Genomic DNA, 24,302 nt, shown 5'->3' with positions numbered 1-24,302 from the left:
AGATCCCTCCCCTTCTCTCTTGCTCTCTTTTTCTGTCCTCCTCCCCCCTTCCCCTCCCCCTTCCCTAACTCACTCAATGTGTTCTCTGAAGAATTTATTTCCCGCCTATCATGTTTCAGTTGCAGAGTTTGAAAGTATTTCGGGTAGAAAGAGTTTTCAGAATGTGCACTGCGAATCTCTCTCCCTGTCACTTCAGATCATGAGATATAGAAGCAGAAGAAGACCCATCAGCGTGTTGCGTCTCAATGAAATCATGGCTGATTGGATATTTTTCAAACCTTTAAGCCTTTGGTTGGAATCATACATTACAGAAGAGGCCTTTTGGCCCATTGCATCTGTATCGCCAAAAATACAATCCTACCTAGACTAACCCCACTTCCCCACGCTAGACTAACCCCACTTCCCCACGCTAGGCTAACCCCACTTCCCCACGCTAGACTAACCCCACTTCCCCACGCTAGACTAACCCCACTTCCCCACGCGAGGCCAACCCCACTTCCCCACGCTAGACTAACCCCACTTCCCCACGCTAGACTAACCCCACTTCCCCACACTAGGCTAACCCCACTTCCCCACGCTAGACTAACCCCACTTCCCCATGCTAGGCCAACAGCCTTGAATGTTTTGACACTCAAGTGTTCTTCCAAGTACTTTTTAAAAGTTGTGAGGTTACCGGCCTCAATTACCCTCCCGAACAGTGTTTTTCCACCACCCTGTGAGTTAAAAAGCTATTCCTCAAGTCCCCTCCCAACCTTCTGTTTTTCCTGTTGTACCCCCTTATTATCGACCCTTCCACTAAGGCAAACAGCTGCTTTTGGATCCTGTCATGCCCCTCATAATCTTAAACACCTCCATAATGTTCCCTCTCAGCCTTCTCCACTCCATAGAAAACAATCAGAGCTTATCCAGCCTCTCTTCATAACTAAACTGCTCCATCCATCCCAGACAATATCCTGGTCAATCTCCTTCGATTTATTTAAAAATAAATAACAATCAGAATACACAATGCTAATATTGCATTACACTAACATACAACTTTTATTTATTTATGTAAATCCACCCAAACTATTCACAAAATTGCTTCAAAGTAATTAACTGGACCATCCCTCATTCTTTGAAATGTTTCTAGCGATTTATGAGATGCAGCCAGTTCCCAAGCCTTGATCTGTGTCGTTTTAAAACACAGGCATGATTCACATGCACTGCACAGTGCTTCCTGATGTACCCTCACTCTGTCTTAAAGGTACAGCCTGCCCACAATGTGCTCTCCATTTATCTGGTTGAGTAGGTTTGACTGTGGACAGTGGGGAAGGAATCTGTTCTGTGTGAATATCTGCTCCTTTCATATTTTGTTCTAAGCTCAGGATTGCCTTGAAGCTTTGTTAGACTTTGTTCGGAGAAAAAGGATTGCTTATTTAATCAAAACTAAAATATTAATTTTTGTGTGCGTTGAGCGAAGGAAGTGCTCAGTGACATGTTAGGCACTTATTGTTAGAAATCAAAAACATAAAACATTGGAAAACAAAACAGCTTCAGGATATATTATAAACACCCCCATAGTCAGTCAGCATCAATAGAAATACCAACAAGAACACCTTGCCATCAGGTCCATTCCCCACCAAACACTCTCAGTACAGGTAGATACAGAGTAAAGCTCTCTGGCCAATGTCCCCATCAAATACTTCCAGGACAATTATAGCATGGGATTAGATACAAAGTAAAGCTATCTCTATGCTATATTCTTCAAACACTCCCAGGACTAGATACAGCGGAGGGTTAGACACAGAGTAAATTTACCTCTACTCTTGTAAACTGAAAACAAAGCTCCCACGACACTGTCCCTATCAAATTCTCCCAGGACAGGGACCACATGGGAGTTAGATACAAAGTAAAGCTATCTCTATTCTTTTAAACTGAATGGAAAGCCTTCTGTACACAGTCTCCACCAAACATCCCTGACAGGCACAATAGGGTGTTTTTAATACACTCATGAGATGTAGCCGTCACTATCTGAGCAAACATTTATTGCCTGTCCCTAGTTACCCTTGGTAAGGTGGTGGTGAGCTATCTCCTTGAACTGGTATAGTCCATGTGCTGTAGGAAGAGAGTTCCAGGATTTTGACTCAGCAATACTGAAGGAATAGCAATATACTCCTAAGACAGGATATCGAGTGGCTTGGACAGGAATTTACAGATGCTGCTGTTCCCATGTACCTGCTGCCCTTGGTCTGGATGAAAGTGGTTTTCAGTTTGGAAGTGATGCCCAAGAATTTCAGCTGTGTATCTTGTAGGCAGTACACACTGTTGCTACTGAGTGGTGGTGGAGGAGCAAGTCAATGTAGGGCCAATCATGTGGACTGCTTTCTTCTGGATGGAGTGTTGTTGGAGTTGCACTCATCCAGGCAAGCTATCCTACCTGTTTCTACCATCCCGTCTGGCAGTGCATTCCAGCGCTTACCACCCTTTGTGTAAAAAAAACTTCCTCTCACATCTCCTTTAAAAACTCCCCCTTTTAAAGTCATAGAGTCATAGAGATGTACAGCAAGGAAACAGACCCTTTGGTCCAACCTGTCCATGCTGACCAGATATCCCAACCCAATCTAGTCCCACCTGCCAGCACCCGGTCCATATCCCTCCAAACCCTTCCTATTCGTACATCCATCCAGATGCCTTTTAAATCATACTAGCCTCCACCCACTTCCTCTGGCAGTTCATTCCATGCACGTACCACCCTCTGCGTGAAAATGTTGCCCTTTAGGTGTCTTTTATATCTTTCCCCTCTCACCCTAAACCTATGCCGTCTAGTTCTGGACTCCCTGACCCCAGGGAAGAGACTTTGTCTATTTATCCTATCCATGCCCCTCATAATTTTGTAAACCTCTATAAGGTCACCCCTCAGCTTCTGACACTCCAGGGAAAACAGCCCCAGCCTGTTCAGCCTCTCCCTTTAGCTCAAATCCTCCAAACCTGGCAACATCCTTATATATCTTATCTGAACCCTTTCAAGTTTCACAACATCTTTCCAATAGGAAGGGGACCAGAATTACATGCAATATTCCAACAGTCTCACTCCATGTTGTCTCTGTGACCCAACACAACATTTATTTGCACACACCTTTATATAAAGTTGAACATCAGGTGCAGTTTAGCAGAGCTTTGGGACTTTCTGAGTGGTTGGAAAATGTCTTGCAAGAATTAACAATTCTGATGTAATAGAAAAGATAATATTGACATATCAAATATGAGTGATTATTTTATTGCGCATTTTGATTAAAAGACAGTAATAATCTTTTAAAGGATGTGATCATGGGCTGTGGGTGTTGTTTCCATCCCCACTTGCCCTTGGAGAAGAAGGTGCTGAGCTGTGTTCTTTAATAGCTGCAGTCCATGTCGTGGAGTACAGCCCTTTCACTGCAGCAAACTCCTGCAATGATGCATCTCGCGGTTTTCTTCGAGCTGTATTGAAAGTGTTTATTGAATGATATGATCTTGACCTGAGTCTGACCTAACATAAAAGTGTGGCTCCAGATGTACATTGGTTATAGAAAAGGGGACAGAGCAACAGCAAAAGCAGCCTTCACAGGCATGAGTAAGTGAAACTGAGTGCATCAACAGTAAACAGGTCAGAAATCTCGCAATGATGTAAGATCTGAACCTCAAAACCTTAATCCATTTTCACTAATTTCACATTCTAATAAAATATTAGTGATACACAAAATAGCACAGGTCGGTGTATGTTATAGACACACAGGATAACACAGGCCAGAGCGAGTAGGCCAGAATGTGTTACATACACAGGGCAATATAGGCTAGAGACAAGCCAGAGTGTGTTACACAGGATAACACAGGCCAAAATATGTGACACGCACAGGATAACACAGGCCAGAGTGTGTTACACACACAGGATAACACAATCCAGAGTGGGTTCCACATACAGAATAACACAGGCCAGAGTGAGTTACATACATAGACAACACAGGCCAGAATGTGTTACACATACAGAATAACACAGGCCAGAGTGTGTTACACACACAGGATAACACAGGCCAGAGTGTGTTACACACACAGGATAACACAGGCCAGAGTGGGTTCCACATACAGAATAACACAGGCCAGAGTGAGTTACACACACAGGACAACACAGGCCAGAATATGTTACACACACACAGGATAACACAGACCAGAGTGTGTTACACACACAGGATAACACAGGACAGAGTGTGTCACAAACACAGATAACACAGGCCAGAGTGTGTTACATACACAGAATAACCTAGGCCAGACTGTGTTACACACACAGGGATAACACAGGCCAGAATGTGTTACACACACAGGATAACACAGACCAGAATGTGTTACACACACAGGATAACACATGCCATAGTGTGTTACATACACAGAATAGCATAGGCCAGAGTATGTTACATACACAGAATAACACAGGCCAGATGTGCTACACACACAGGATAACACAGACCAGAGTGTGTTACACACACAGGATAACACCGGCCAGAATGTGTTACGTACACAGAATAACACAGGCCACAGTATGTTATATACACGGGATAACACAGGACAGAGTGTGTTACATACACAGAACAACACAGGCCAGAGTATGTTACACACACAGGATAACACAGGCCAGACTGTGTTACACACGCTGGATAACACAGACAAGAGTGAGGTACACACCCAGGTGGCACAGACCAGAATGTGTCTCCCACATAGGATAACAGAATGTGTTACACACACAGGGTAACACAGGCCAGAATGTGTTACACACACAGGATAACACAGGCCAGAGTGTGTTACATACACAGAATAACACAGGCCAGAGTATGTTACATACACAGGATAACACAGGCCAGAATGTGTTCCACACACGGGGATAACACAGGCCAGAATGTGTTACACACACAGGATAACACAGGCTAGAGTGTGTTCCACACAGAATAACACACGCCAGAGTGTGTTAAATGCACAGGGACAACACAGGCCAGAGTGTGTTACACACACAGGATTACACAGGCTAGACTGTGTTGCACACACATAATTTCACAGGCCAGAATGGGTTACATACACAGAATAACATAGGCCAGAGTGTGTTACACACACAGGATAACACAGGACAGAGTGTGTCACATACACAGATAACACAGGCCAGAGTGTGTTACATACACAGAATAACCTAGGCCAGACTGTGTTACACACACAGGGATAACACAGGCTAGAATGTGTTACACTCACAGGATAACACAGACCAGAATGTGTTACACACACAGGATAACACAGGCCAGAGTGTGTTACATACACAGGATAGCATAGGCCAGAGTGTGTTAAATGCACAGGGATAACACAGGCCAGAGTGTGTTACACACACAGGATAACACAGGCTAGATTGTGTTGCACACACATAATTTCACAGGCCAGAATGGGTAGCATACACAGAATAACACAGGCCAGAGTGTGTTACACACACAGGATAACACAGGACAGAGTGTGTCACATACACAGATAACACAGCCCAGAGTGTGTTACATACACACAATAACCTAGGCCAGACTGTGTTACACACACAGGGATAACACAGGCCAGACTGTGTTACACACACAGGATAACACAGGCCAGAGTGTGTTACATACACAGAATAACACAGGCCAGAGTATGTTACATACACAGGATAACACAGGCTAGACTGTGTTGCACACACTTAATTTCACAGGCCAGAATGGGTAGCATACACAGAATAACACCGCCAGAATGTGTTACGTACACAGAATAACACAGGCCACAGTATGTTCTATACACGGGATAACACAGGACAGAGTGTGTTACATACACAGAACAACACAGGCCAGAGTATGTTACACACACAAGATAACACAGGCCAGACTGTGTTACACACACAGGATAACACAGGCCAGAGTGTGTTACATACACAGAATAACACAGGCCAGAGTATGTTACATACACAGGATAACACAGGCCAGAATGTGTTACACACAGAGAATAACACAGGTCAGTGTATGTTACACGCACAGGATAACACAGGCCAGAGTGTGTTCCACACACAGGGATAACACAGGCCAGAATGTGTTACACACACAGGATAACACAGGCCAGAGTGTGTTACACACAGAGAATAACACAGGTCAGTGTATGTTACACACACAGGATAACACAGGCCAGAGTGTGTTACACACACAGGATAACACAGGCCAGAATGTGTTCCACACACAGGGATAACACAGGCCAGAATGTGTTACACACACAGGATAACACAGGCTAGAGTGTGTTCCACACAGAATAACACACGCCAGAGTGTGTTAAATGCACAGGGATAACACAGGCCAGAGTGTGTTACACACACAGGATAACACAGGCAGAGTGTGTTACACACACAGGATAACACAGGCCAGAATGTGTTCCACACACAGGGATAACACAGGCCAGAATGTGTTACACACACAGGATAACACAGGCCAGAGTGTGTTACACACACAGGATAACACAGGCTAGACTGTGTTGCACACACATAATTTCACAGGCCAGAATGTGTTACACACAGAGAATAACACAGGTCAGTGTATGTTCCACACACAGAATAACACAGGCCAGAGTGTGTTACACACACAGGGATAACACAGGCCAGAATGTGTTACACACACAGGATAACACAGGCCAGAGTGTTTTCCACACACAGAATAACACAGGCCAGAGTGTGTTAAATGCACAGGAAATACACAGGCCAGAGTGTGTTACACACACATAATTACCCAGGCCAGAATGTGTTACATACACAGAATAACACAGGCCAGAGTATGTTACACCTACAGGATAACACAGGCCAAAATATGTTACACACACCAGGATAACTCAGCCAGAATGTATTGCACACATATTTGCACAGACACCCACAGAGTATGTTAGGCACACACAGGATATCACAGGCCGGAATGTGTTATACACACACAAGATAACACAGGCTGGAATGTGTTACACACACATACAAGATAACACAGGCTGGAATGTGTTACACACACACACACACACAGGATAACATAGGCTGGAATGTGTTACACACACACACACTGGATAACTCAGGCTGGAATGTGTTACACACACACCCAGGATAACACAGGCTGGAATGTGTTACACACACACACACTGGATAACACAGGCTGGAATGTGTTACACACACACGCACACGCACACACACAGGATAACACAGGCTGGAATGTGTTACACACACACACACAGGATAACACAGGCTGGAATGTGTTACACGCACACACACACACACACATGAAACAGAGTGGCAGCATCTCTAACCTCATAGGAAATTACCCACCACTGATCTGCTGATTTTTTTTTAACTAGTTATCACCACCAGTAAAACACCCATGCATCCAATTGAGTGTTTACATACAAAACCCATATGGGCAAAATGAATTGTCAAAGGTGAGGGTGCAGGGTGGATAGGGAGACCAGGAAGAGACTAAATCAAAATTTATTTGGACAGGAAATAAAGCATTGTATGTCCCACAGTACCTGCAGATGTTAAAAACTGGTGAGAAGAGTCTCTCCTGACACAGGTAATCAAACTCTTATTAAAATCTAGACAGCCAAGAGGAAACAGATAGAATTACTGGAGCCCAGTCCTTTTACACGTACAAACTTTGTCTACAAAAACACCCATTGCATGTTGTGCACGCCCCACTTCCATTGTTTTTTGCACTCATTTATGTGATATAGAAATCACTGGCTTGTCCAGCACTTATTCCCTGTCACTAATTGCCCTGGGGATGGTGGTAATGAGCTGTCTCCTTGAATGGCTACAGTGCTCATGGTGCGTAGTCTGATATATTCTGAATCAATCTTATATTATGGTATACCTCCAGGCACGTGGGACTTGTACCCTGACCTTCTAGCCCAGAGATAGAGACACTATCGCCCCGCCATGATACAGATGGTACCCAACTACTATCACCTCCTGAATATAAAGAACAATATCTAATAAACATACTCACTATGAGAGCTGGCTTTGTCTTCCACAAAGGACGGAGGTATAGTTTTGGGAAATAATATATACTGGAGTTGAGGACAGAATGCTCACATGCAATACTTTCATTGCTTCCTCATGTGATTGGGCAACATTCCTCAAGTGCATGGCCCCACACATTGTTGATCTGCATGTGCAGAAACTTGTAATATCTCCCCACAGGGAGAGACTTCTAGATGTCAGGAAAGGACATGAGAAATCGTTGGCAGATAGGATCAATGAAAACCCTAAAGCTTTCTATAGTGATATCAGAAATAAAAGAATGACTAGAGACAGATTAGGGCCAATCAAGGATAGTAGTGGGAAGTTGTGCGTGGAGTCCGATGAGATAGGGGAAGCACGAAATGAATATTTTTGGTCAGTATTCGCACTGGAAAATGACAGTGTTGTCGAGGAGAATACTGACCTACAGGCTACTAGATCAGACGGGATTGAGGTTCACAAGGAAGAGGTGTTATCAATTCTGGAAAGTGTGAAAATAGGTAAATCCTCTGGGCTGGATGGGATTTATCCAAGGATTCTCTGGGAAGCCAGGGAGAAGATTGCAGTGTCTTTGGCTTTGATCGTTATGTCGTCATTGTTTACAGAAATAGTGCCAGAGACTGGAAGATAGGAAATGTTGCCCTCTTGTTCAAGAAGGGGAGTGGAGACAGACCTGGTTATTATAGACCTGTAAGCCTTACTTTGGTTGTGAGTAAAGTGTTGGAAAGGGCTATAAGACATTGGATTTATGATCATCTAGAGAGGAATAATTTGATTAGGGATAGTCAATATGGTTTTGTAAAGGGTAGGTCGTGCCTCACAAACCTTATTGAGTTCTTTGAGATGGTGACCAAACAGGTGGATGAGGGTAAAACGGTTGATGTGGTGTATATGGATTTCAGTAAAGTGTTTGATCAGGTTCCCCACGGTAGGCTATTGTAGAAGATACGGAGGCATGGGATTGAGGGTAATTTAGCGGTTTGGATTAGAGATTGGCTAGCTTAAAGAAGACAGAGGATGGTGGTTGATGGGAAATGTTCATCCTAGTGTTCAGTTACTAGCAGTGTACCGCAAGGATCTGTTTTGGGGCCACTGCTGTTTGTAATCTTTATAAATGACCTAGATGAGGGCAGAGAAGGATGGGTTAGTACCTTTGCAGATGACACTAAGGTCGGTGGAGTTGTGGATAGTGCAGAAGCAAGTTGCAGTTTACAGACGGACATGGATAAGCTGCAGAGCTGGGCTGAGAGGTGGCAAATGGAGTTTAATGTGGAAAAGTGTGAGGTGTTTCACTTTGGAATGAGCAACAGGAATGCAGAGTACTCAGCTAATGGAAAGATTCTTGGTAGTGTAGATGAGCAGAGGGATCTACACTAGATCCCTGAAAGTTACCACCCAGGTTGATAGGGTTGTTAAGAAGGCACACGGTGTGTTAGTTTTTATTGGTAGAGGGATTGAGTTTTGGAGCCACGAGGTCATGTTGCAGCTGTACAAAACTCTGGTGCGGCCGCACTTGGAGTATTTTGTACAGTTCTGGTCACTGTATTATAGGAAGGATGTGGAAACTTTGGAAAGAGTTCAGAAGGGATTTACCAGGATGTTGCCTGGTATGGAGGGAAGGTCTTATGAAGAAAGGTTGAGGACTCGAGGCTGTTTTCATTAGAGAGAAGAAGGTGGAGAGGTAACTTAATTGAGACATATAAGGGTGGACAGTGAGAGCCTTTTTCCTCGGATGGTGATGGCGAGTGCAAGGGGACATAGCTTTAAACTGAGGGATGATAGATGTAGGACAGATGTCAAGAGGTAGTTTCTTTACTCAGAGAATAATAGAGGTGGGGAATGCACTGCCTGCAACAGTAGTAGACTCACCAACTTTAAGGGCATTTAAATGGTCATTGGATAAACATATGGATGAAAATGGAATAGTGTAGGATAGATAGGCTTCAGATTGGTTCCACAGGTTAGCACAACATCGAGGGCCGAAGGGCCTGTATTGCACTGTAATGCTCTATGTTCTATGTCTCAGGGAATACTGTATGTGTGGAATTGTTCAGGTGACTTAAAAGCCATCGACACAGAGTGACTCAATCAATATTAGCGATCTTTTGATTTTAGTATCAAAACGTTCTTCCCTATCCCCTCCCCCTCAAAAAAGATCCAGTTCTGGTGAGGAGATAGTGCTCTTTTTAGTACACCTCCACTATCTCCCATGCCCTACGTGGTGACTGCTATGATTTGATTAACAGAAAAAGTGATCAGGAAGAGTCTTTACTTCACTGAGATGACAAAACTAGGATCTAGTTGGTAAGGTAGAACATGAAACCAGAGACTACTTGATTGAAAAAGCAGCCAGAGAATATTCTCTATTTGTGTTTCCATCTGTTCTTAAAGTTGCTTCGTTTGTAAACATATCCAAATACCCTCAGAAACCATCACACACTGTATTCTACTTTCACTTTGATTTCTAATGCTGAGGTGAGAACCACTGACTATGGAATTCCTTACCAAAGAGGGTAGTTATACACAATGTGGCCATGGCCAAAACAACACAGCCTACACAAGCACAAACTCACTTTATCCTTCTCTTTCTACCCACACACACTGCCTGTCATTGGGATACAGTCCTACTCATACACTGATTCTCACTGCGGTACAGCTCCCACTCACACGCTGTCTCTCACTGAGGTACAGCTCCCACACAAACTGACTCTCACTGGGGTATGATCCCATACACACTGACTCTCACTGGGGTACGGCCCCCACACACTGACTCTCACTGGGGTACGGCCCCCACACACTGACTCTCACTGGAGTACAGCTCCCACACAAACTGACTCTCACTGGGGTACAGCTCCCACACACACTGACTCTCTCTGGGGTACAATCCCACACACACTGACTCTCACTGGAGTACAATCCCGCACACACTGACTCTCTCTGGGGTACAGCTCCCACATACACTGACTCTCACTGGGGTACAGCTCCCACACAAACTGACTCTCACAGGGGTACAGTCCCACACACACTGACTCTCACTGGGGTATGATCCCATACACACTGACTCTCACTGGGGTATGATCCCATACACATTGACTCTCACTGGGGTATAGTCCCACACACACTGACTCTCTCTGGGGTACAACTCCCACGCACACTGTTCTCTCTGTGGGGTACAGCTCCCACACACACTGATTCTCTCTGGGGTACAGTCCCACACACACTGACTCTCACTGAGGTACAGCTCCCATACACAGTGACTCTCAATGGGGTACAGCTCCCCCACACACTGACTCTCGCTGGGGTACAGACCCCACACACTGACTCTCACTGGAGTAAATCTCCCACACACACTGACTCCCACTGGGGTACAGCTCCCACACACACTGACTCTCACTGGGATACAGTTCCACACGCACTGACTCTCACAGGGGTACAGTCCCACACACACTGTCTCTCACAGGGGTATAGTCCCATACCCACACTGACTCTCACTGGGGTACAGCTCCCACACACACTGATTCTCACTGGGGTACAGTTTCACACACATTCACTCCCACTGGGGTACAGCTCCCACACACACTGACACTCATTGGGGTACAGTTCCACACACTGACTCTTGCTAAATATGGTTTGATTTGGTTTGTTTACTACCCAGCTGTTTCCTGAAAACATACTTAAGTTGGTCAGTCAGTATTAGTTTCTTATTCTAGCATGTTTTACATGTACTTGTGGTCACCATGTTTCCTAACTTAGCTCAGTTACTGTGATGTCATCTTTTACAGAATTGTTCCCACTGACTAACTGGAACCTAGGAAGGGACACTGGACCTAAAACATTAACTCTGATTTCCCTCCACAGATGATATCAGACCTGCTGAGCTATTCCAGCAAATTCTGTTTTTGAAACTGGACCCTTTTATGCAGACAGGCACAGAAGATCTCATTTCAGTCCCACCTCTCAACTATTCCTGTGGTCACAGAGTAGGAAGTTCCCTCTGCTAGTCAGTATCTTTTCAGCAGTAAGCAACCCCATAGTGACAGTACGCTGCAAATAACCGTCCTTGCTATTAAGGTTTGGCTTTTATTAAATTAGACTGGTCAGAATCAGGGGGTTGAGTGACATATACCCAGCACCAGGACTGTGGAACTGAAGAGCAGAGTCTCTGGATTGGATAGATCCTGGATAAAACTAACAATGGAATAAGGGTCCGTTCTTGTCAGAACGTCGACTCATTTGGAGGATTGGTGCACCGGAGCTATACAAAGCCAGGCCCTCAATAATTTGTCATTCAGACAAATCATCTGGAAGTATGTTTCCAAGTATAAAGAAGAAATCGCCACTTGTAAATCAAATGTGGTCAATGCTCAGTCAACAGTGTGTCTGCTTCCACTGTTCCTGAGCAGACTGGTAATGACGTCATATCTGAATACAACTGTGAATAAGTCCGATCATTTCATTGGATGGGCTGCCAGGGCCTGAAGCAATCAGCGAGGTCCAAGGCTCCCTCCAGGGCACAAGGTTATTCAACAGCAAACATTTTGATACTCACCACAAATTCCATGGTGCAGTTCTCCTCAGGACAGCAGTGAGCACAGACCCTGCAATGGCCGAGTCTAAAGTCCAAAGGAAGGGGCGGACATTCAGTAGGCTGCATTCCACCTCTCCTGTGACCTATTGGAGCAATAGGTTGGCTTAACCATGGGCAAAGACATTGCTACATGACTGCTTAAAGGGGCAATGTCACAGTATTAAAGTGGTGGAGTCACTATATTACCAGGGCAGTGATAGTATATTATGCTCCTGTGTTTCAGTATTCTCAAAGATGACTGTAATCCTGTGTGGCTTTCACTCAGCTGAGTAAATTAATAGCAGACCTACAGAACAAACTGAAAACCCTTTTCAGATTCCTTCACTGCTGATTCCATTTCAAAGTCACTAAAGATTCACCTAGACTTTAGAATACAACAGACTCTAACTATACGAAACCTTACCTGAGGTCCTTAACTGTTAAATAAATTGAATTACTGTTAAAGCAGTTGAGGAGCGATATTAACAACTGTGTTCTTTTTATTGTCATCATTAACTTTAGATAGCTTGGAATAATCAACAGTTTGCTATGTTGTATTCTGATAGAAGGGATATTATTTAATAGTGATGATTTTGTTTCCTTTTATGGACATGATCTGGACTAACTGACTGATTTGAAGGCTTCACACGTACTCACAAGCTTGAAACTATGGCCTCATAGACACCTCCAAAAAGAACATAGTGAACATCAACAATTGTTTATTCAATTGAAAAGGAGCTGCCAAACAAACAATTGTGAATATTCAACATGGCTTACAAAATTCTTTGATTCAATTTGAGTGGATTGGACCTTTCCTCAGACAGAGTGATTAAATATTAAGATAATTGTTTCTGTTAAACTTCTGAATTTCTCTGAATGAAATTAATTTTTTTAGTAAGCTCTGTACTGTGATTATAACAAAATAAATAATGATACATTTCAGACAATAAAACTTCACTCTTACCAGTTTTCTCTCAAGGTTTGGCACGCTCATTTCTCCCATTGAGCCATTTTCTTAAATGAAGTGAAAGAGAACAAGGCTATTTTCAGTCCGAAGCGTGCATCTCTATAACAAGCTTCAGGAAGTTCACAAGGACTGGATTTAAAATATTCCCTGTCTTCTTTTGGCTAAGATCCTGGGTTATTCATCTGTCCTGACCCTCCTCTGCCTAACAACAGCCCCCTCATGATTGAAAGTATGAGCACAGAGCTGTGCACAGTTGTTGCTCCAAGCTCTGCCCAATGCTCATTCTCTGTAAGTTGTTTTGTGGATAGCTAAACTGCTGCAGATGTTAGACTTACATAACATTCTTGTTACATAACAATAGACAGTTAGGATGTGTGAAATAATGAGATCAAAAACCCTCAAAGAGGAACAATTTGTGGGAAATGACACCCTATCTTTATAAAGATCGAGCCGTAAAGAAGAATGTTTATTTTCCAAAGATGTGTTAATTAGTTAAGGGGTAAACTATAAAGTATGGGATTTGGGGGGGTGGCGAGGATTAGTTAGAGGGAGGAAACAGGCAGTTCGTAATTGGAAGTGGGTTGTGGTGTCCCATAGGATTCAGTTATTGAGATATTTCTGTTTGCTCTACATGTTGTATATATCTCAAGGCCTAACATGAATATACCAAAAACAGGAAGTATAACTAGTTATTTTAGAAGACAAAAGAAAGCTGTAAGAAAAGTTTTGGGAAGATGAGGTTGAGGTTAAAAATGGACCATGGAATTCAGTGTCAAGATGTGTGAGGTAATGTGGCTTGGCAATGACAGAAATAAGTGTGAATGGGAATTGACTCTGTGAAAGAGAAGTTATGTTTGAGCATATGGGTTCACCAGTCATTAAAGGAAAACCCCGGATGGCAAGGCTATGAAATATAGATTTCCATGTCTGAAGTGTAAGGGATGTAGAATGTAAAAGCTATTTCACATGAATTAGACATCGGCTCCAGCACTGGAGTATTGGATTTCACAATGGGAAAACGGGTACAGAGGTTCAGCAGAGGCTCACTGTGATGCTGCCTGGTATGTTAAATAAACATTTCTGAGGAGCTCAGTGTCAGCACACATTTGGGAAACCTCAGGCAGAATAGGGAGGAAGAAGTGGAATTAACCATGTGATGGCCAGAACTGCATCTCAGGAACAGTGTGAAACTTATAAAAAAGCAATGTGCAGAATGTGAAATAATTTAACAATTGCTTCTTGCCTCAACCTCCTTTACTATCTTAAATTAAGCCTCAGAAATCTTCCAATCTGTCTACATGCTTTCTGGAGATGGGCAATTAATTTTATAGACAAGTACAACTTTACAATTATTCTTGCTACCTCAGCAGGTTGAGGATGAGGACTGTTCTGTTCACCTCAACCTTGAAATAGGGGCCAACACTTGGGCCTCCTTCACTGAGTCATGCAGTCATGGTGGAGCCAGCTGTGTTCCGTTTTCATTTACTGACTTCCAACAATGCTTTCATCATGAAGCTCCCAAATTAAAGCTTCTTCACAGACTGAACATTTTGTCGGATTGAGCACTGCCCAAGGAACAGCTGTGGTTCCTTGCTTTTACCGATCAATAGAAAATCTATTCACAACTTATTCAATAGAGGAAAAATACAAACCACAAACTCAATTTTTTGTTAAGTCCTTTAGAAGAACGTTGTTTCATTTACCTTGAGGCAAACTTTTAGCTTTTAAAATTGTAATGTAATCCTTTTCACTCTGAATACTGACATGAACAAATTCCAAATATAGGTTTCTATTTTCCATATGTGTCAGTTAGATAATTGTGAAGCAGGTTTCTTTCTCTCAGACTTTGGCTGTACTAACCTGAACTAAGTGGAACTGATTGTGGCACAAACTCATTCTTCCGCCTTCTTCCATCTGTGGAGAAGCATCCAAATGTCAATTAACTTCTCCACTTCCTGCTCACACTGAGCTTATGGTGGCAGTGTGAGACATCTTGGATAGGACTTTACAGGATTTCTCTTCTCACTTAACTACAGCTCCAGAAAGTAATCCTGAACTCCACAGAACCATCTAAAGAGAAACATTCAAAGGATTTTGCACAGACCCCTCAGGTGAATGTAGCCAGGACTAGAGTGATCAAGGTGTTATAGAGGGAAAGTGAGGACTGCAGATGCTGGAGATCAGAGTCGAGAGTATGGTGCTGGAAAAGCATCTGAGGAGGAGAATTGATGTTTCGAACATAAGCTTTTCATCAGGAATGAGATGTCATCGGGCTCAGTTTATCAATGTGTTTGTTGAAACATTCCCATCCCTGATCATCAGTGGCTGCTGACTAACTGAGTGCTTAGGACCGGGGAGCAGTTAATAAGCCTGAATTAACAAGGTCCAAGTTCTGTGATTCTAAACTAATTGTCCAACCCTTGTGATGGGAGGTAGGTGATTTATATATTTAATAACATCCACTTTACAGTTGGAATTTCAAACTAGTGTCATATGGCTATTGGTTACTTTTGGGAAGGGTTGAAAAACACCATGGTTAGAGAATCCTTCCTGAACCATTACTTAATCCAGTATGTTTAGGAGAGCAGGTGATACCTAATCCAGTATGTATAGGAGAGCAGGTGACAGTAAATACCCCTGGAGTGTTAATGGAAGATTGTTTATGTCATGGGAATTACAAAAGATGTAAACATTGAAACCATTAGCTTGATTTTTGGTTTTGAAAAATCAAGGAGAGGACTGATTTTGGCTTAGAAAACCAAGAAATTAAATGCTTTTAGGACAATTTTTGCAGAGGCCTGACTGGAGTCACAACCAAATATGGGTTCTCTCCCAGAAAGGTGGGTAGAACATTTCAGGGAAAGTGCAGTTAACTTAGTGTAAACGTTCAGCTTGTGAAAATGTCAGGTGAATAGTATTTCGTTCAAAATCTGAAGATTATTGAAAGACTGAGAAAGACTAAACTTGTAGTTTTCTGAGTATTTATGGAAGAAGACTTCAAAGTCCTGAGGATAGCACTGGAGAACCTTTGATAAAGAAGAATATTCTCTCTGGATTTAAAGCACTGTAAAATAATGATCTTGGGGATTAGATGGACTTAGTTTTGCTATGGGCCTTAAGATCTTTGAAACTATGTTCTGTATTTCAATGGTTTGGTTCGTTTATCTTTTTCACTTTGTGCAATAAACTTCTGTTTTATTGTTAATAGAAAAATCTGCAACCTTGCCTATCTATGTTTCAATGAATGACCACCATGTTCATTAAACAATATACTGTCAAGCCAGATCTCATTTTGGGATCTGATTTCTCCAGGTAGTAACATCAGCTGGGCCTATAACAGTCTGCACCCTCATCAGAATCTAATATTTCGACCCAACATCAGGGAAAGAATGAAGATACATTTCCAAATCATAATAGTGTGTTGTTTGGAGGGGAACATGCAGGTCGTGGTGTTTCTGTTGATCTGTTGACCTAGTCCTTCTAGACTATGACACCATAATTGTCCCCCACTACAACATTACCCATCTTCCAACAACTCTGTTGTCTCTGAAACTCTCAACCCCTCATACCATCATCACATCCAGATTTGTTCCAGTGTTTTTTTGTGAAGTCTCCTATATCCCACGAAGTGTAATCTTGAGCCCAAGTAAAGCTGTATTGCCTATATCCTATCCAAAGCTAGTTCTAGACACTTATTACAGTATAAAAGTAAGGAAGTCTTGCTACAATTGTGCAGGGCATTGTTGAGACTCACCTAGAGTACTGGGTATAGATTTAGCTCTTTATTTAACGAGGGATATCTTTATGTTGCAAATAGCAAGGCATATTCTGGAATTCCACCTCTAACACAACGTCTTAAGATTAGATTCTTCTACAGTGTGGAAACAGGCCCTTTGGCTCAACAAGTCCACGCCAATCCTCCGAAGAGTAACCCACCCAGACCTGTTTCCCTCTAACTAGTGCACCTACGTTATGGGCAATTTAGCATAGCCAATTCACATGACCTACACATTTTTGGAGCACCCGGAGAAAACCCGCACAGACACGGGGAGAATGTGCAAACTCCACACAGACAGTTGCCCGAGGCTGGAATCGAACCTGGATCCCTGGCGCTGTGAGGCAGCAATGCTAACCACTGAGCCACCTTACCACCCTCTGACCAAGTTTTCTTCTCTCTGGTCCTCACACCTCCTTCTTTGGCTTTGTGTCTAAGTTTCTGTGGAGCTCCTTGCGATATAGAAACATAACATAGAAGCAGAGAGAATAGGAGCAGGAGTAGGCCATTCTGCCCCTCAAGCCTACTCCTCTATTCAATACGATCATGGCTAATCAGTCCCCGGTCCCACTTTCTCCTCATACTCTTTGATCCCTTTAGTCCTAAGAAATTTATCGACATCTTTCTTGAAAGTCTTCAATGTTTTGGCCTCAATAGTTTCTTGTGGTAGAGAACTCCACAGGCTCACCACTGTCTGGGTAAAGAAATTTCACCTCATCTCAGTCCTAAATGCCCCCCCCCCCCCCCCCTACCCTTAGCCTGTGACTCTGGTTTTGATTCCCTGATTATCAACAGCCAGAAGATCCTTCTTCACATAAAGAGACCAAAACTGCCATAATATTTTAAGTGTGATCTTACCAATGCCCTGTACAGTTGCAGCAAAACACTCTTGCTCCTGTACTTGAGTCCTCTCACTATGAAGGCCAATGGGCCATTTGCCTTCTTCACCACCTGCTGAAACCTCATGTTTATTTTCAGCGTCGTCTCGCTGCTCCTCTCCATTTCCTGATCTATCACTTTTGAGATAATTGCCTTTATGTTCTTGCTACCAAAGTGGATAACCTCATATTTATCCAAATTATACTACATCCCCTGCTATATATTTGTCCATTTCCTTAACTTGTTCAAATCACACTGAAGCACTTCTCCGTCCTCCTTACAGTTCACCCTCCCAATCAACTTTGTATCATCTGCAAACTTGGAGATATGATACATGATTTCCTTATCTAAATCATTAATATTTATTTTTGAGATGTGGAAAGTGTGATATAAAAACTTATTGGTATTTTGATTTGTTAACGTAATCACTGGTTTCATTAACTAACTGCATATCTGAGATAAACACAGCGGGAACACTTAGCTACACAAGCTCTGAGTTCACCATGCTAGCTTTATGTCATTGTTGAGGCTATGTGCAATCACCAGTCTGTGTGCATTACTAGGATTAATATCCAGTGCATTCTGCTTACATTACTGAAGTTTTCCAACTTCACCAATTGCCACAAGTATGTATGTTTATTTGATTACTTTCCTTGTGTAGCTTTCTCAGTGTACGTCTTTGCACCATATGTATTTTTTATACAGTCCATCTTCCATTCTCTCCATGCTATGTCTGCATGTAAACGCAATCTGTGTGTGTCTGTATGTGCATGTGTGTGTGTCTGTCTGTCTGTTTGTCTGTGTATCTGTGTGTGTATGTGTGTGTGTGTCTATACGTGTGTGTTTCTGTATGTGTGTGAGTGAGAGAGAGAAAGAGGAAACATTCTTTAATGCGGCAGCATTGATGATCATGTGAGATTTATCCACTGTTTGTAGACAGTACTGTATTTACTTCGGTTTGTTGTCTCAACCTCTCATTCCCATGATAATTGTCCCACAAAAATACATGGATTATTTTAAACCAATGAAGAATAGAAACAGCAATATTTTGGGAATAGGTGTTACCTGGACAATTGCTCTGTGTCAGGAGTAACTGAGGACAAAAGACTACAGTAAAATGCTGAGATTGAACCTGAACTGCCCTTTCAGAAAGCTGAAAGCCTTCTTGAACTGCAGGAATTTTTTGTGTGTAGGGTCATCCACAATGGTGTTTGGGAGGGAGTTTCAGAATTTTCATCCAACAACAGTGAAGGAACAGCGATGGATTTCCAAGTCACAGTGTGGCTTGGTGGGTAACTTTTAAGTGGTGATGATCCTATGTCTCTGCTGCCCTTAACCTGCTAGGTGGAAGTGGTCATGACTTTGAAAGGTGCTGTCAAAAGAGCTTTGGTGGATTATCGCAGTACATTTTGCAGATGGTGCAAACAGCTCCTACTGTGCACTGTGGTGAAGGATATTTAAATGTCTGTGTATGCAGCAGATTGAAGTGTGTGTACATAAAAGAACTGAATATCCCAGCAATGACTGTGCGAGTGTGTAACAGGACTAATTTATCGAGTTTTGGCATCATGGTAGCCCATAATCCCACCAGCACAGCAAAACAGCAACTAATGAACTTGAAAGATCCCATACAGACCACGTCCTTGTTTTTACCTAGTCATTTACGAAATACCTTGCAAGGATGTAACAAACACTACATTGGACAAACAGGCAAAGAACTAGCCACTAGGATAAATGAACATCAACTAGCCACAAAAAGACATGACGCTCTCTCACTAGTATCCTTACATACTGATGAGGAAGGACACCATTTTGACTGGGACACCACATCCACCCTAGGACAAGCCAAACAGAGACGTGCACAAGAATTCCTAGAAGCATGGCATTCCAACGGGAATTCCATCAACAAACACATTGACTTGGACCCCAACTACCACCCCCTGAGAAAAAGAACAGGAAATGACACCACCATAGGAAATGACATCACCAGTCCAAGGGAACCTAAACACATAAATAGAAAGCGGGTCAAATCACCAGTGCTTCACTGGAGGCTCACTGATGATGTTACCTAATATGGTGATGAAATGTTTGAAAACAAACCTTCCAGCTCAGCGAGCAAACTTACATCCAGGAGTATTTTATTTTGAAGTTTTTTTAAAGAGGTGACAAAGAAAATTGATGAAGGTGGAGCTGTAGACGTTGTCTATATGGTCTTCAGCAAAGCATTTGAAAAGATTCCATGATAGACTGGCTAGTAAGGCTAGATCATATGGATTGGGAGAAGCTAGCCAATTGGATATAAAATTAGAGGGTACTGGCGATGGTTGTTGTTCAGACTGGAGGCCTGTGACCAGCAGTGTGCCGCAAAGATCGGTGCTGGGTCCACTGCTTTTCTTCATTTATATACATGATTTGGATGTGAATATAGGAGGTATGATTAGTATGTTTGCAGATGACACCAAAATGGGTGGTGTAATGGACAAGTGGAGAAAATGATCTCAGAGTAGAATGGGACTTTGATCAGGTGGGCCAGTGGGCTGACTAGTGGCAGATGGATTTTAATTTAGATAAATATGAGGTGTTGCATTTTGGTAAGGCAAACCAGGGCAAGATTGATAAAGTAAATGACAGGAATCTGGGGAGTGTCGCTGAACAAAGAAATCTAGAGGCGCAGGTCTATAGTTCTGAGCCAGTAGAGTCACAGATAGACAGGGTGCCTTCATTGGTCAGAACATTAGTATAGGAGTTGAAATGTCAAGTTGTGACTGTACAGTACATTGGTGAGGCCACTTTTTGGAATACTGCATACAATTCTGGTCGGCCTTCTGTAGGAAGGATGTTATTAAACTTGAGAGGGTGCAGAAAAATTTACAAGAAATTAACAGGGTTGGAGAGTTTGAGTTATAAGAAGAGGCTGAATAGACTGGAGCTATTTTCCCTGAGCATTGAAGGCTCAGGGGTAACCTTAGAAAGATTTATAAAATCATGAGGGGCATGGATAGGTAAATAGACAAGGTCTTGTTCCTAAGGTGGGGAAGTCCAAAATTTGGGGGCATGGGTTTAGTGTGAGAGGGTGGTACATGTATGGAATGGGTTCCAGAAGTGGAAGTGGTGGAGGCTGGTACAATTACAGGCATCTGGATGGGTACATGAATAGGATGGAGTTAGAGGGATATGGGCCAAATGTTGGCAAATGGGATTAGGTCAGATTAGGATGTCTGGTCAGTGCGGATGAGTTTCAGTAGAGTCATAGAGATGTATAGCATGGAAACAGACCACTAGGTCCAATTCGTCCATGCTGACCAGATATCCTAACCTAATCTAGTTCCATTTGTCAGCACTTGGCCCATATCCCTCTAAACCCTTCCTATTTACGTACCCATCCAGATGTTTTTTAAATGTTGTAATTGTACCAGCCTTCACCACATCCTCTGGCAGCTCATTCCATACACGCACCATCCTTTGCATGAAGAAGTTGCCCCTTAGGCCCTTTTAAACCTTACCCCTCTCACCCTAAACCTACATCTTCTAATTCTGGATTCCGCCACCCCAGGGAAAAGACCTTGTCTATTTACCCTATCCATGCCCCTCATGATTTTATAAACCTCTTTAAGTTCACCCCTCAGCCTCCAACACTCCAGGGAAACAGCCGCAGCCTATTCAGCCTCTTCCAATAGCTCAAACTCTCCAACCCTGACAACATCCTTGTAAATCTTTTCTGAACCCTTTCAAGTTTCACAATATCCTTCCTATTTGGATCAAAGGGTCTGTTTCCATGCTGTATGATTCCATGATTGAAGTGTGAGTGTATAACAGGACTGAGTGTCCCAGCACTGATTGTGGTGTATCTATTTACCTATTTACCATGGTCAGTCTGTGTGTTACATGGCATGTCCAGTGGTGTGGATTTACAAACCACAAAGGAACAAGCTCTAAGATGGAGTTTTACAGGAGCTGATACAATAGTGTAGATGTGGTGATAATACATAAACCACAATCCCCACTTTCCCTTCTGTGAATCAGTTTTAGAAGAAGTTTGTTCATATCAGAACAGTCAGGGCTCCATATGTATTAGCTTCCATTCCATAGGCTCTGGGATCACTCCAGGAACTCTCTCATATTAACCTCATCACTTCATTATATTATGTCTGTGATTTTCCACAAACTCCTCTGCAACATCTTGCCTTAAGCTGGAAACTTTAACAAACACCCAGAGGCCCTTTAACATCTGCTTTGTACATGTGTTTGTGAGCACCATGTGTACACATTGTCTTTTTCCATATCCAGCTGTTCGTTGGAGAATGCCTATGGACAAGAATCCCGGCACCTTTCATACACTGGCCTGCTCAGAACGGCAACAATTGGCTGAGACAGGCAGGTCACAAGAATGTACTGGTTTATCCATATTCTGATTGGATTTGATGCCTTTTCAATGGGTGAGCAAGTGCCCAGTTGTGCAAACAAGACTCTGCATCTTGTTGGACTGTCCAGACACGAGTTTCAGGTGAGAATAATTCAAGGTGAGCTCCACTAGTATCTACAGCCAAGGAAGGAGCAGTCCAATAACCTTGTGCTGCCAAATAAAACTTTCCATGTCAGAGAAAGCAGCAAAACTGTGAGAGAAGAGGGGGAAACAATGCTGGTATATTTGCTTGAGCTGTTTTACAATGATATATTGCACAGTCAGTTTCCTTTATACCCCGATGGGTATAACAACAAAGTGCCGTGGTGTTACTAAGAGGCCAGGTCAGACGAGATTCTCCAGGAAGCCAGGCAATAAACCATTCAGCAACTCTCCCTCATTGTGCCCTGTGTCCAGTTCCAGAGGTGGAAGGGAACTGTTTAAAACCCTCCTTTTCTATAACTTCAAATCTTTTAAATAACAAGGAGTTTGATTTGAACAATAACATAGGTTTCTGTAGTGTCTAAGACATCCAAAGACAGTTGCATCTGCTGACAAGATTCGACACAGGAGCTACTTAAAGAGATGTGAAGACAGTTGACCAATATGTTACTGAGTGAGGTAGGTATTAATGAGAGAAGTAGAGCAGGGAAGAGCTCTACGAATGGAATATTAAAACCTCGGAAACTGCCAATGCAGTTTTAAATTAGGAAGGAAAATAGGTTGGAATTAGTGGAGTGTAGAGATCTCGGAGGTCTGTGGGGCTGGAGAAGGCTACACAGAAAGTGAGGGACAACACCATAAGTGGTTTCAAGGGAAGGATGAGAATTTTAAAATTAAAGCACTGTTGGACAAGGAGCCAATATAGACATTCACATTTCAGATGTACTCAAGTTGAAGGAAGGTCTAAAATGAGAATTTGAATGTTTGAGCCTGGTACTATTTAAATATGAGACTAGGCCCAAATAAGGAGAACAGGGCATGTCTGCAAAAATATAGTGGCAAGGACAGAGATGAAAGTGAAAGCATTTTCAATCTTACAGGACTTCTTTTATCTTTATCTTTCAATTTGTACATCTCTCCTGAGCACTGACTACAAGAATGTGTCAGCTGCTGCTGTCTCCAATGATCTATTTGAAGGTACTATTGCTGTCAGGGTGATTCCTTTCCTTCCCATACTGAAGCATCTGGAGTTTGCTCAGTGCCTCCTCAGAGGGACAAGGGAAAAGACAGGAATTAAAGCTGTAGGTATAGATTCTATCCATCTGGGATGCAAAGTTTCTTGACAGGCTCTTCTGATATTCTGCTACGTTGCATCACTCACACTCATAGAACATAGAACATAGAACATAGAAGAATACAGCGCAGTACAGGCCCTTTGGCCCTCAATGTTGCGCCGATCCAAGCCCACCTAACCTATACTAACCCACTATCCTCCATATACCTATCCAATGCCCGCTTAAATGCCCATAAAGAGGAAGAGTCCACCACTGCTACTGGCAGGGCATTCCATGAACTTACGACTCGCTGAGTGAAGAACCTACCCCTAACTTCAGTCCTATATCTACCCCCCCTTAATTTAAAGCTATGCCCCCTTGTAATACCCGACTCCATACGCGGGAAAAGTTCACACTGTCAACCCTATCTAACCCCCTAATCATCTTGTAC

At 42.8% G+C, this 24,302-nt stretch overlaps 1 protein-coding gene across 3 annotated transcripts in view; it reads right to left on the bottom strand.

Annotated features, from left to right (window-relative positions):
- LOC122552319 (sphingosine 1-phosphate receptor 2-like) overlaps positions 1 to 24,302 on the bottom strand; it is a 98,716-nt gene that overhangs the window by 54,094 nt on the left and 20,320 nt on the right. The window contains exons 1-2 of one of the 3 annotated variants that reach the window (XM_043695057.1): positions 13,576 to 13,869; positions 12,594 to 12,715 (exon numbers count right to left, since the gene is read on the bottom strand). The exons of 1 other annotated variant lie outside the window; for it this stretch is intronic. The gene's annotated coding sequence lies outside the window, so the exon portion shown is untranslated. Of the gene's footprint in view, positions 1 to 12,593; positions 12,716 to 13,575; positions 13,870 to 24,302 lie in introns of those variants that run through there. One more of the 3 variants, XM_043695059.1, reaches the window with a different exon arrangement.

Source organism: Chiloscyllium plagiosum, chromosome 8, assembly GCF_004010195.1.
Source record: "Chiloscyllium plagiosum isolate BGI_BamShark_2017 chromosome 8, ASM401019v2, whole genome shotgun sequence".
Lineage (NCBI taxonomy): Eukaryota > Metazoa > Chordata > Chondrichthyes > Orectolobiformes > Hemiscylliidae > Chiloscyllium > Chiloscyllium plagiosum.
This window is presented reverse-complemented; position numbering and strand designations above follow the sequence as displayed.